The sequence below is a fragment of the Coregonus lavaretus genome, assembly GCF_964263955.1.
Source record: "Coregonus lavaretus genome assembly, chromosome: 24".
Lineage (NCBI taxonomy): Eukaryota > Metazoa > Chordata > Actinopteri > Salmoniformes > Salmonidae > Coregonus > Coregonus lavaretus.
Genome location: NC_140011.1, coordinates 33,151,468 through 33,166,087, shown reverse-complemented (window position 1 = coordinate 33,166,087; position 14,620 = coordinate 33,151,468). Strand labels below are relative to the sequence as shown.

The following is a 14,620-nucleotide window of genomic DNA, read 5'->3' as shown; positions in this document are numbered from 1 at the left end:
AGTAGGGCTGTGGTGAAGCCATCAAAGTACAAGGAGAATACCTGCGTAACCTAACTAGCAAGGTGATATTGAAGTTCATTTGAACAGAAATCGAAGAAAGCGACTTGTCTTACAACCTCAAAAGGGCAGCCAGCTAGCTAACAGCTGACGTCTTTAGATTGTTAGCTAACCTGCTGCTGCTGGCAGCTTTTCTGTTAGCTATCTAGCTAGTTGTGGCCCTTAGCTAGCTAACCTCTACATACACTAGCAACATTATTTCTTTAACTAGCCTACATCTACCAAGGTATTTCTATTTGGTCAGAAAGGCACACTTGTGGAAGGTAACTAGCTCGCTAGATATTTCAATTGACTGTCCTTTTGTAACTTCACTTATCAGTCACTAGCTACTAGCAAAGATACTAGCCAACTAGTTAAATAGCCTGGCTGTAATAAGCTAGTTAACTAATGTTAACCCCTAAAAGCCCAGACTGTGCCTGAGAACCCCAGAATTCCCATTTACTCTTAACGATTCCAATGAGGTCTTAATATCTACAGTTGAAGTAGGAAGTTTACATACACTTAGGTTGGAGTCGTTAAAATTGTAGACCTCCACAAGTCTGGTTCATCCTTGGGAGCAATTTCCAAATGCCTGAAGGTACCACGTTCATCTGTACAAACAATAGTACGCAAGTATAAACACCATGGGACCATGCAGCCGTCATACTGCTCAGGAAGGAGACGCGTTCTGTCTCCTAGAGATGAACGTACTTTGGTGTGAAGATGCTGGAGGAAACGGGTACAAAGTATCTATATCCACAGTAAAACGAGTCCTATATCGACATAACCTGAAAGGCCGCTCCGCAAGGAAGAAGCCACTGCTCTAAAACCGCCATAAAAAAGCCAGACTACGGTTTGCAACTGCACATGGGGACAAAGATCTTACTTTTTGGAGAAATGTCCTCTGGTCTGATGAAACAAAAATAGAACTGTTTGGCCATAATGACCATCGTTATGTTTGGAGGAAAAAGGGGGCAGCTTGCAAGCCGAAGAACACCATCCCAACCGTGAAGCACGGGGTGGCAGCATCATGCTGTGGGGGTGCTTTGCTGCAGGAGGGACTGGTCCACTTCACAAAATAGATGGCATCATGAGGAAGGAAAATGATGTGGATATATTGAAGCAACATCTCAAGACATCAGTCAGGAAGTTAAAGCTTGGTCGCAAATGGGTCTTCCAAATGGACAATGACCCCAAGCATACTTCCAAAGTTGTGGCAAAATGGCTTAAGGACAACAAAGTCAAGGTATTGGAGTGGCCATCACAAAGCCCTGACCTCAATTCTATAGAAAATGTGTTGGCAGAACTGAAAAAGCGTGTGCGAGCAAGGAGGCCTACAAACCTGACTCCGTTACACCAGCTCTGTCAGGAGGAATGGGCCAAATTTCACCCAACTTATTGTGGGAAGCTTGTGGAAGGCTACCCGAAACGTTTGACCCAAGTTAAACAGTTTAAAGGCAATGCTACCAAATACTAATTGAGTGTATGTAAACTTCTGACTCACTGGGAATGTGATGAAAGAAATAAAAGCTTAAATAAATCATTCTCTCTACTATTATTCTGACATTTCACATTCTTAAAATAAAGTGATGATCCTAACTGACCTAACACAGGGATTTCTTACTAAGATTAAATGTCAGGAATTGTGAAAAACTGAGTTTAAATGTATTTGGCTAAGGTGTATGTAAACTTCTGACTTCAACTGTAACTTGTCATATTTTTGGTTTTCGACTGCTGATGCTGCTCTGTCACCGGTTGAGTGCTGAAGAAGTGTCCTGCAGGAATCCTCCTGTACACTTGATACACCCCTTATGTGCAACAGCTAAGTCAAGACTGTCTTTTTAGCTACCATACTAAAATGGTGAAGATATTTGTTGGAAATGTGAACTTCCCAACCACAGAGCCAGAACTGCGTAACCTATTTGAGAAATATGGTCAGGTGTCGGACTGTGACATTCTGAAAAACTATGGCTTTGTGCACATGAATGAGGAGGAGGAGGCCCAGAAGGCAGTGGCAGAACTCCATGAGCTCAATGGGGCGCGAATCACAGTGGAGTTTGCCACTACGAAGGTCCGCAATGCCACAAAGATCTACGTAGGGAATGTCCCTGAGGGGACCACAGCTGCTAAGATAAGAGAGCTCTTCCAGCCGTTTGGTGTGTGACATTGTGAAGAACTTTGCCTTTGTGCACATGCAGAAAGAAAATGAGGCCCATGAGGCCATTTCTAAGTTAAACCACTCTAAACTGGAGGGCCAAAAGATCTTTGTGTCCATCTCCCGCAACAATCAAGCCAGATATGGAAGTGGGGATGACTACTCTCCCCCACCTCACCACTATCCACCTCACCCACACCATGCTCCTCACTACCTCCCCCCTCGAGCTCCACACAGTGACGACTACCCATCTCGTGGTCGCCTTCCTCCCCTCCCTCCACCCCCTACTACGATCGTGACCTATTTGTCTGCCATGACCCCATACTCTTCCAATACTCTTCCCCTTCACGTTACTTTGAGCGGGATCCTTATGAGCGACGGCTTCCCCCACTCCCTCAGTGGCCACTCTCTCCCCACCTTACTTCCTGTTATTACCGGGAGCACAGCCCCCTGTTGCCCCCACCTTCCTCTGCCAGCTATGCACGAAGTGGTGCTGGGCGAGATTTTGTTGGTGGCAGCTCTGTGCCCCCTCCTTCCTCTATGCTCAGGCTTTGATAAGGATGATTACTTTGAGGAGAAGTATGCCAATGGTTTTGGTAGGGGTTACTAAGGGCACTTTTTGAAATTGAAGATTAACTGTATGTGTGTTTGCCATAAGTGCACAGAGAGGTTTTTTTAAGCTGGGCACAATCATATATTATATAGGGAAACGGGTAATAGGAACAAAACTGTACATTCATAAATCTTACTTATCAAAGTCAAATAGCACACTTAATTGATTTTGACTAGTTTTTGTTTATTTGTGATGAATACACGCCAGCCATAATAGCAGTCTATGAATGCATTTTATGAGTGTTTAATTAACAGATTTGTAGACTTGAGGTGGTAGGCTAGTGTCTCAATGTCTGTTGTTAATATTATATGTTGGACTTTTGAAGGAGTTTGGGATTTTTTGGTGTAGTATAGGAATGATGTTTTGTGTAGTAGGCCCTACAATGAGTGGATGGCACTGCATAAAACTATTGATGCTTCTTTGAGACAAAGTTTGAAGGGAAAATTAGATGTAATAATCACTCAGTGTTAAGTTATTTATATCAGACTTTGTCAAATGTATTTTGTCGTCAAGTCCTGAAATACTACTCTTTACTCGTTAGCTAGCTGAATAAACTAAGTTAGTCTATTCCTGGAAACATTGAACTACTGTAGATTACAACAATTATAATTTCTAAAGTGGAAGTTGGAAGAGTTGTATTTGAGTGTTTCAGTGAAAGGTTAGTGAGGGAGGCCTCGCTTCCCCAGATGTTTAGTTAATTTAATTCCGATCTCCTTTGCATTAGTGTAGCCTTTTCTGTAGCCTGTCAACTATGTGTCTGTCTATCCCTGTTCTCTCCTCTCCGCACAGGCTATACAAACGCCTCACACCGCGTGGCTGCTGCCTCTCTAACCTGGTGGTCCTTGCACGCACGACCCACGTGGAGTTCCAGGTCTCCGGCAGCCTCTGGAACTGCCGTTCTGCGGCCAACAAGGCAGAGTTCATCTCAGCTTATGCTACCCTCCAGTCCCTCGACTTCTTGGCGCTGACGGAAACATGGATTACCACAGAAAACACTGCTACTCCTACTGCTCTCTCCTCGTCTGACCATGTGTTCTCGCATACCCCGAGAGCATCTGGTCAGCGGGGCGGTGGCACAGGAATCCTCATCTCTCCCAAGTGGACATTCTCTCTTTCACCCCTGACCCATCTGTCTATCTCCTCATTTGAATTCCATGCTGTCACAGTCACTAGCCCATTCAAGCTTAACATCCTTGTCATTTATCCACTCTCCAGGTTCCCTTGGAGAGTTCATCAATGAGCTTGACGCCTTGATAAGTTCCTTTCCTGAGGATGGCTCACCCCTCACAGTTCTGGGTGACTTTAACCTCCCTACGTCTACCTTTGACTAATTTCTCTCTGCCTCCTTCTTTCCACTCCTCTCCTCTTTTGACCTTACCCTCTCACCGTCTCCCCCTACTCACAAGGTAGGCAATACGCTTGACCTCATCTTTACTAGATGCTGTTCTTCTACTAATCTCACTGCAACTCCCCTCCAAGTCTCCGACCATTACTTTGTATCCTTTTCTCTCTCGCTCTCCTCCAACACTACTCACTCTGCCCCTACTCAGATGGTAATGGGCGGTCGCGACCTTCGCTCTCTCTCTCCCGCTACTCTCTCCTCTTCCATCCTATCATCTCTTCCCTCTGCTCAATCCTTCTCCCTCCAATCTCCTGATTCTGCCTCCTCTACCCTCCTCTCCTCCCTTTCTGTATCTTTTGACTCTCTATGTCCCCTATCCTCCCGGCAGGCTCGTTCCTCCACTCCTGCTCCGTGGCTTGACGACTCATTGCGAGCTCACAGAACAGGCCTCTGGGCAGCCGAGCGGAAATGGAGGAAAACTAGACTCCCTGCCGACCTGTCATCTTTTCACTCCCTCCTCTCTACATTTTCTTCCTCTGTTTCTGCTGCTAAAGCCACTTTCTACGCTAGGAAGCTCTTTGCCACCTTCTCCTCCCTGCTGAATCCTCCTCCTCCTCCCCCTCCCTCCTCCCTCTCTGTGGATGACTTCGTCAACCATTTTGAAAAGAATGTTGACGACATCCGATCCTCATTTATTAAGTCAAATGACACTGCTGGTCCTGCTCACACTGCCCTACCCTATGCTTTGACTTCTTTCTCCCCTCTCTCTCCAGATGAAATCTTGCGACTTGTGACGGCCGGCCGCCCAACAACCTGCCCGCTTGACCCTATCCCCTCCTCTCTTCTCCAGACCATTTCCGGAGACCTTCTCCCTTACCTCACCTCGCTCATCAACTCATCCTTGACCACTGGCTATGTCCCTTCCGTCTTCAAGAGAGCGAGAGTTGCACCCCTTCTCAAAAAACCTACACTCGATCCCTCCGATGTCAACAACTACAGACCAGTATCCCTTCTTTCTTTTCTCTCAAACTCTTGAGCGTACCGTCTTTAGCCAACTCTCTTGCTATCTCTCTCAGAATGACCTTCTTGATCCAAACGAGTCAGGTTTCAAGACTGGTTATTCAACTGAGACTGCTCTTCTGTGTCACGGAGGCTCTCCGCACTGCTAAAGCTAACTCTCTCTCCTCTGCTCTCATCCTTCTAGACCTATCTGCTGCCTTTGATACTGTGAAACATCAGATCCTCCTCTCCACCCTCTCCGAGTTGGGCATCTCCGGCGCGGGTCACTCTTGGATTGCGTCCTACCTCACAGGTCGCTCCTACCAAGTGGCGTGGCGAGAATCTGTCTCCGCACCACGTGCTCTCACCACTGGTGTCCCCCAGGGCTCAGTTCTAGGCCCTGTCCTATTCTCTCTATACACCAAGTCACTTGGCTCTGTCATATCCTCACATGGTCTCTCCTATCATTGCTACGCAGACGACACACAATTAATCTTCTCCTTTCCCCCTTCTGATAACCAGGTGGCGAATCGCATCTCTGGCAGACATATCAATGTGGATGACGGATCACCACCTCAAGCTGAACCTCGGCAAGACGGAGCTGCTCTTCCTCCCGGGGAAGGACTGCCCACTCCATGATCTCGCCATCACGGTTGACAACTCCGTTGTGTCCTCCTCCCAGAGTGCAAAGAACCTTGGCATGACCCTGGACAACACCCTGTCGTTCTCCGCTAACATCAAAGCGGTGACCCGATCCTGTAGGTTCATGCTCTACAACATTCGCAGAGTACGACCCTACCTTACACAGGAAGCGGCACAGGTCCTAATCCAGGCACTTGTCATCTCCCGCCTGGATTACTGCAACTCGCTGTTGGCTGGGCTCCCTGCCTGTGCCATTAAACCCCTACAACTCATCCAGAAGGCTGCAGCCCGTCTGGTGTTCAACCTTCCCAAGTTCTCACGTCACCCCGCTCCTCCGCACACTCCACTGGCTTCCAGTTGAAGCCTGCATCTGCTACAAGACCATGGTGCTTGCCTACGGAGCTGTGAGGGGAACGGCACCCCTCCGTACCTTCAGGCTCTGATCAGTCCCTACACCCAAACGAGGTCATATTTTATTTATAAAGCCCTTTATACATCAGCAGATGTCACAAAGTGCTATACAGAAACCCAGCCTAAAACCCCAAACAGCAAGCAATGCAGATGTAGAAGCACGGTGGCTAGGAAAAACTCTCTAGAAAGGCAGAAACCTAGGAAGAAACCTAGAGAGGAACCAGGCTCTGAGGGGTGGCCAGTCCCCTTCTGGCTGTGCCGGGTGGAGATTATAACAGTACATGGCTATTAAGGCCAGATTTTTCTCCAAGATGTTCAAACGTTCATAGATGACCAGTAGGGTCAAATAATAATCACAGTGGTTGTAGAGGTTGCAACAGGTCAGTGCATCAGGAGTAAATGTCACTTGGCTTTTCATAGCCTGGCATTTAGAGGTTGAAATAGCAGGTGCGGTAGAGAGTTGAAAACAGTAGATCTGGGACAAGGTAGCACGTCCGGTAAACAGGTCAGGGTTCCATAGCCGCAGGCAGAAGAGTGGAACTGGAGCAGCAGCACGACCAGGTGGACTGGGGACAGCAAGGAGTCATCAGGCCAGGTAGTCCCGAGGCATGGTCCTAGGGCTCAGGTCCTCCGGGATGGGAGGGAGAGAGAGAATTAGAGGGAGCATACTTAAATTCACACAGGACACCGGATAAGACAGGAGAATAACACCAGATATAACAGACTGACCCTAGCCCCCCGGCACATAAGACTATTGCAGCATAGATACTGGAGGCTGAGATGGGGGGGTCGGGAGACACTGTGGCCCCGTATGACGATACCCCCGGACAGGGCCAACCAGGCAGGATATAACCCCACCCACTTTGCCAAAGCACAGCCCCCACACCACCAGAGGGATATCAACAGACCACCAATCTACTACCCTGAGACAAGACTGAGTATAGCCATCGAAGATCTCCACCACTGCACGAGCCCGACGGTGTGACAAACCGGACAGGAAGATCACGTCAGTGACTCAACCCACTCAAGTGATGCACCCCTCCTAGTGACGGCATGGAAAGCACCAGTAAGCCAGTGACTCAGCCCCCGTAATAGGGTCAGAGGCAGAGAATCCCAATGGAGAGACAGGAACCGGTCACGCAGAGACAACAAGGGTGGTTTGTCGCTCCAGTGCCTTTCCGTCCACCTTCGCACCCTTGGCCCAGACTACACTCAATCATAGGACCTACTGAAGAGATTCGTTTTCAGTAAAGACTTAAAGGTTGAGACCAAGTCTGCGTCTCTCACATGGATAGGCAGACCATTCCATAAAAATGGAGCTCCGAGATGGGAGGGAAAGGAGAAAGCCCTGCCTCCAGCTGTTTGCTTAGAAATTCTAGGGACAATAAGGAGGCCTGCGTCTTGTGACCGTAGCGTACGTGTAGGTACAGTGGCTTGCTACGCTCAAGTTCTGTTTTTTTGTCTTATTTCTTGTTTGTTTCACACACACAAAATATTTTGCATCTTCAAAGTGGTAGGCATGTTGTGTAAATCAAATGATACAACCCCCCTTGGCATTTTTCCAATTTTGTTGCCTTACAACCTGGAATTAAAATGGATTTTTTGGGGGCTTGTATCATTTGATTTACACAACATGCCTACCTCTTTGAAGATGCAAAATATTTTGTGTGTGTGAAACAAACAAGAAATAAGACAAAAAAAACAGAACTTGAGCGTGCATAACTATTCACCCCCCCCAAAGTCAATACTTTGTAGAGCCACCTTTTGTAGCAATTACAGCTGCACGTCTCTTGGGGTATGTCTCTATAAGCTTAGCACATCTACCCACTGGTATTTTTGCCCATTCTTCAAGGCAAAACTGCTCCAGCTCCTTCAAGTTGGATGGGTTCCGCTGGTGTACAGCAATCTTTAAGTCATACCACAGATTCTCAATTGGATTGAGGTCTGGGCTTTGACTAGGCCATTCCAAGACATTTACATTTTTCCCCTTAAACCACTCGAGTGTTGCTTTAGCAGTATGCTTAGGGTCATTGTCCTGCTGGAAGGTGAACCTCCGTCCCAGTCTCAAATCCCTGGAAGACTGAAACAGGTTTCCCTCAAGAATTTCCCTGTATTTAGCGCCATCCATTATTCCTTCAATTCTGACCAGTTTCCCAGGCCCTGCCGATGAAAAACATCTCCACAGCATGATGCTGCCACCACCATGCTTCACTGTGGGGATGGTGTTCTCGGGGTGATGAGGTGTTGGGTTTGCACCAGACATAGTGTTTTCCTTGAAGGCCAAAAAGCTCAATTTTAGTCTCATCTGACCAGAGTACCTTCTTCCATATGTTTGGGGAGTCTCCCACATGGCTTTTGGCGAACACCAAACATGTTTGCTTATTTTTTTCTTTAAGCAATGGCTTTTTTTCTGGCCACTCTTCCGTAAAGCCCAGCTCTGTGGAGTGTACGGCTTAAAGTTGTCCTATGGACAGATACTCCAATCTCTGCTGTGGAGATTTGCAGCTCCTTCAGGGTTATCTTTGGTCTCTTTGTTGTCTCTCTGATTAATGCCCTCCTTGCCTGGTCCGGGAGTTTTGGTGGGCGGCCCTCTCTTGGCAGGTTTGTTGTAGGTGCCATATTCTTTCTATTTTTTAATAATGGATTAAATGGTGCTCCGTGGGATGTTCAAAGTTTCTGATATTTTTTTTATAACCAAACCCTGATCTGTACTTCTCCACAACTTTGTCCCTGACCTGTTTGGAGAGCTCCTTGGTCTTCATGGTGCCGCTTGCTTGGTGGTGCCCCTTGCTTAGTGGTGTTGCAGACTCTGGGGTCTTTCACAACAGGTGTATACAGTGGGGAGAACAAGTATTTGATACACTGCCGATTTTGCAGGTTTACCTACTTACAAAGCATGTAGAGGTCTGTAATTTTTATCATAGGTACACTTCAACTGTGAGAGACGGAATCTAAAACAAAAATCTAGAAAATCACATTGTATGATTTTTAAGTAATTAATTTGCATTTTATTGCATGACATAAGTATTTGATACATCAGAAAAGCAGAACTTAACATTTGGTACAGAAACCTTTGTTTGCAATTACAGAGATCATACGTTTCCTGTAGGTCTTGACCAGGTTTGCACACACTGCAGCAGAGATTTTGGCCCACTCCTCCATACAGACCTTCTCCAGATCCTTCAGGTTTCGGGGCTGTCGGTGGGCAATACGGACTTTCAGCTCCCTCCAAAGATGTTCTATTGGGTTCAGGTCTGGAGACTGGCTAGGCCACTCCAGGACCTTGAGATGCTTCTTACGGAGCCACTCCTTAGTTGCCCTGGCTGTGTGTTTCGGGTCGTTGTCATGCTGGAAGACCCAGCCACGACCCATCTTCAATGCTCTTACTGAGGGAAGGAGGTTGTTGGCCAAGATCTTGCGATACATGGCCCCATCCATCCTCCCCTCAATACGGTGCAGTCGTCCTGTCTCCTTTGCAGAAAAGCATCCCCAAAGAATGATGTTTCCACCTCCATGCTTCACGGTTGGGATGGTGTTCTTGGGGTTGTACTCATCCTTCTTCCTCCAAACACGGCGAGTGGAGTTTAGACCAAAAATATATATTTTTGTCTCATCAGACAACATTACCTTCTCCCATTCCTCTGGATCATCCAGATGGTCATTGGCAAACTTCAGACGGGCCTGGACATGCGCTGGCTTGAGCAGGGGGACCTTGCGTGGGCTGCAGGATTTTAATCCATGACGGCGTAGTGTGTTACTAATGGTTTTCTTTGAGACTGTGGTCCCAGCTCTCTTCAGGTCATTGACCAGGTCCTGCCGTGTAGTTCTGGGGTGATCCCTCACCTTCCTCATGATCATTGATGCCCCACGAGGTGAGATCTTGCATGGAACCCCAGACCGAGGGTGATTGACCGTCATCTTGAACTTCCATTTTCTAATAATTGCGCCAACAGTTGTTGCCTTCTCACCAAGCTGCTTGCCTATTGTCCTGTAGCCCATCCCAGCCTTGTGCAGGTCTACAATTTTATCCCTGATGTCCTTACACAGCTCTCTGGTCTTGGCCATTGTGGAGAGGTTGGAGTCTGTTTGGTTGAGTGTGTGGACAGGTGTCTTTTATACAGGTAACGAGTTCAAACAGGTCAGTTAATACAGGTAATGAGTGGAGAACATGAGGGCTTCTTAAAGAAAAACTAACAGGTCTGTGAGAGCCGGAATTCTTACTGGTTGGTAGGTGATCAAATACTTATGTCATGCAATAAAATGCAAATTAATTACTTAAATCATACAATGTGATTTTCTGGATTTTTGTTTTAGATTCCGTCTCTCACAGTTGAAGTGTACCTATGATAAAAAAATTACAGACCTCTACATGCTTTGTAAGTAGGAAAACCTGCAAAATCGGCAGTGTATCAAATACTTGTTCTTCCCACTGTATATACTGAGATCATGTGACACTTAGATTGCACACAGTTTGACTTTATTTAACTAATTATGTGACTTCTGAAGGTAATTGGTTGCACCAGATCTTATTTAGGGGCTTCATAGCAAAGGGGGTGAATACATATGCACACACCACCTTTCCGTTATTTATTTTGTATAATTTTTTGAAACAAGTTATTTTTTTCATTTCACTTCACCAATTTGGACTATTTTGTGTATTACATGAAATCCAAATAAAAATCCATTTAAATTACAGGTTGTAATACAACAAAATAGGAAAAACGCCAAGGGGGATGAATACTTTTGCAAGGCACTGTATGTACGGCAGGACCAAATCGGAGAGATGGGTAGGAGCAAGCCCATGTAATGGTTAGCAGTACAACCTTGAAATCAGCCCTAGCCTTAACAGGAAGCCAGTGTAGAGAGGCTAGCACTGGAGTAATATGATCAAATGTTGTGGTTCTAGTCAAGATTCTAGCAGATGTGTTTAGCAATAACTGAAGTTTATTTAGTGCTTTATCTGGGTAGCCGGAGAGTAGAGCATTGCAGTAATGTAATCTAGAAGTGACAAAAGCATGGATGAGCTTTTCTGCATCATTTTTTGACAAAAAGTTTCTGATTTTTGCAATGTTACGAAGATGGAAAAAAGCTGTCCTTGAAATATTCTTGATATGTTCGTCAAAAGAGAGATCAGGGTCCAGAGTAACGGCAAGGTCCTTCAGTTTTTTTTTGACGACTGTACAATCATCAAGATTAATTGTCAGATCCAACAGAAGATCTCTTTGTTTCTTGGGACCTAGAACTAGCATCTCTGTTTTGCCCGAGTTTAATAGTAAAACATTTGCCGCCATCCACTTCCTTATGTCTGAAACACATGCTTCCAGGATAGGCAATTTTGGGGCTTCACCATGTTTAATCGAAATGTAGAGCTGTGTGTCGTCCGCATAGCAATGAAAGTTAACCCTGTATTTCCGAATGACATCACCAAGAGGTAAAATATATAGTGAAAACAATAGTGGTCCTAAAACGGAACCTTGAGGAACACCGAAACTTACAATTGATTTGTCAGAGGACAAACCATCCACAGAGACTAACTGATATCTTTCCGACAGATAAGATCTAAACTAGGCAAGAACTTGTCCGTGTAGACCAATTAAGGTTTCCAATCTCTCCAAAAGAATGTGGTGATCGATGGTGTCAAAAGCAGCACTAAGGTCTAGGAGCACAAGGACATATGCAGAGCCTTGTTCTGACGCCATTAAAATGTATTTTACCACCTTCACGAGTGTGGTCTCAGTGCTATGATGGGGTCTAAAACCAGACTGAAGCGTTTCGATATACATTTTTTGTCTTCAGGAAGGCAGTGAGTTGCTGCACAACAGCTTTTTCTAACATTTTTGAGAGGAATGGGAGATTCGATATAGGCCAATAGTTTTTTACATTTTCTGGGTCAAGGTTTGGCTTTTTCGAGAGAGGCTTTATTACTGCCACTTTTAGTAAGTTTGGTAGGGAGCCATTTGTTATGTTCAACATAGGAGGGCCAAGCACAGGAAGTAGCTCTTTCAGTAGTTTAGTTGGAATAGGGTCCAGTATGCAGCTTGAAGGTTTAGAGACCATGACTATTTTCATGAATGTGTCAAGAGATATAGGATTAAAAAACTTTAGTGTCTCCATTGATCCTAGGTCCTGGCAGTTTTGTGGAGACTCAGGACAGCTGAGCTTTGGAGAAATACGCAGATTCAAAGAGGAGTCCGTAATTTGCTTTCTAATGATCATGATCTTTTCGTCGAAGAAGTTCTTGAATTCATCACTGCTGAAGTGAAAGGCATCCTCTCTTGGGGAATGCTGCTTTTTAGTTAGCTTTGCGACAGTACCAAATAGAAATGTTGGATTGTTCTTATTCTCCTCAATTAGGTTGGAAAAATAGGATGATCGAGCAGCAGTGAGGGCTCTTCGATATTGCTCTGTACTTTCTTTCCAAGCTAGTAGAATAACTTCCAGTTTGGTGGAGCGCCATTTCCGTTCCAATTTTCTGGAGGCTTGCTTCAGGGCTCAGGTATTTTCTGTATACCAGGGAGCTAGTTTCTTGTGATTAATGTTTTTTGTTTTTAGGGGTGCGACTGCATCTAGGGTATTACGCAAGGTTAAATTTAGATCCTCAAGTTAGGTCGTTAACTGATTTTTGTACTCCGACGTCCTTGGGTAGGTGGAGGGAGTCTGGAAGGGCCTCTAGGAGTCTTTGGGTTGTCTGAGAATTTATAGCACAGCTTTTGATGGTCCTTGGTTGGGGTCTGAGCAGATTTATTTGTTGCGATTGCAAACGTAATAAGATGGTGGTCTGATAGTCCAGGGTTATGAGGAAAAACATTTAGATCCACAATATTTATTCCACGGGACAAAACTAGATCCAGGGTATGACTGTGGCAATGAGTAGGTCCGGAGACATGTTGGACAAAACCCACTGAGTCGATGATGGCTCCAATAGCCTTTTGGAGTGGGTCTGTGGACTTTTCCATGTGAATATTAAAGTCACCAAAAATTTGAATATTATCTGCCATGACTACAAGGTCCGATAGAAATTCAGGGAACTCAGTGAGGAACTCTCGCCCAGGAGGCCTGTAAACAGTAGCTATAAAAAGTGATTGAGTAGACTGCATAGATTTCATGACTAGAAGCTCAAAAGATGAAAACGCAGTCAATTTTGTGGGGGTAAATTGACATTTGCTATCGTAAATGTTAGCAACACCTCCGCCTTTGAAGGATGCGCGGGGGATATGGTCACTAGTGTAACCAGGAGGAGAGGCCTCATTTAACACAGTAAATTAATCAGGCTTACGCCATGTTTCAAGTCAGGCCAATCACATCAAGATTATGATCAGTGATTAGTTCATTGACCATAACTGCCTTGGAAGTGTGGGATCTAACATTAAGTAGCCCTATTTTGAGATGTGAGATATCACAATCTCTTTCAATAATGACAGGAATGGAGGAGGTCTTTATTCGAATGGAGGAGGTCTTTATTCCAGTGAGATTGCTAAGGCAAACACTGCCATGTTTAGTTTTGCTCAACCCAGATCGAGGCACAGACACGGTCTCAATGGGGATAGCTGAGCTGACTACACTGACTGTGCTAGTGGCAGACTCCACCCTATCTCATTGTGGAGCTAGAGGAGTTAGAGCCCTGTCTATGTTAGTAGATAAGATGAGAGTACCCCTCCAGCTAGGATGGAGTCCGTCACTCCACAGCAGGCCAGGTTTGGTCCTGTTCGTGGGTGAGTTCCCAGAAAGAGGGCCAATTATCTACAAATTATTTTGGGAGGGGCAGAAAACAGTTTTCAACCAGCGATTGAGTTGTGAAACTGCTGTAGAGCTCATCATTCGCCCTAACTGAGAGGGGGCCAGAGCCAATTACTCGATGCTACACATCTTTCTAGCTAATTTACACGCTGAAGCTATGTTGCTCTGGGTGACCTCTGACTGTTTCATCCTAACATCGTTGGTGCCGACGTGGATAACAATATCCCTGTACTCTCTACACTCGCCAGTTTTTGCCTTAGCCAGTGTTTGAATGTTAAATGACGAGGCAGAGGCATTGATGCGAGTAACCAGTCTTGTTCAGTATATTGCAATACATCCGGGTATCTCAAGTACACCGGTAAAACACTGGAGTTGCAGTAATTAACATTTACCAACAGATGGCATCATTGTGCCATCTTCCACCCATAACAGCCAGCACCATTTTCAGATTAGCCTTTACGTCGGTAGCCCTGCCGCCTGGTAAACAGCGTATGATCGTTGGATGATTCTTTTTAAGTCTAATATTGCGGATAATAGAGTCGCCAATGACTAGGGTTTTCAATCTGTCAGAGCTAATGATGGGAGGCTTCGGTGGCTCAGTCCCCGTAACGGGTGGAGGAGAGACCTGAGAAGGCTCGGCCTCTGACTCCGACTCGTTGCTTAATCGGGAGAACCGGTTGAACGT

At 45.7% G+C, this 14,620-nt stretch overlaps 1 pseudogene across 1 annotated transcript; it reads left to right on the top strand.

The window, feature by feature from the left end:
* Positions 1 to 1,894: 1,894 nt before the first annotated feature.
* On the top strand, positions 1,895 to 2,801 carry LOC311099612 (annotated as a pseudogene). Its single transcript has one exon. The product of its transcript is annotated as an uncharacterized misc_RNA (transcript).
* The last annotated feature ends 11,819 nt before the right edge of the window (positions 2,802 to 14,620 follow it).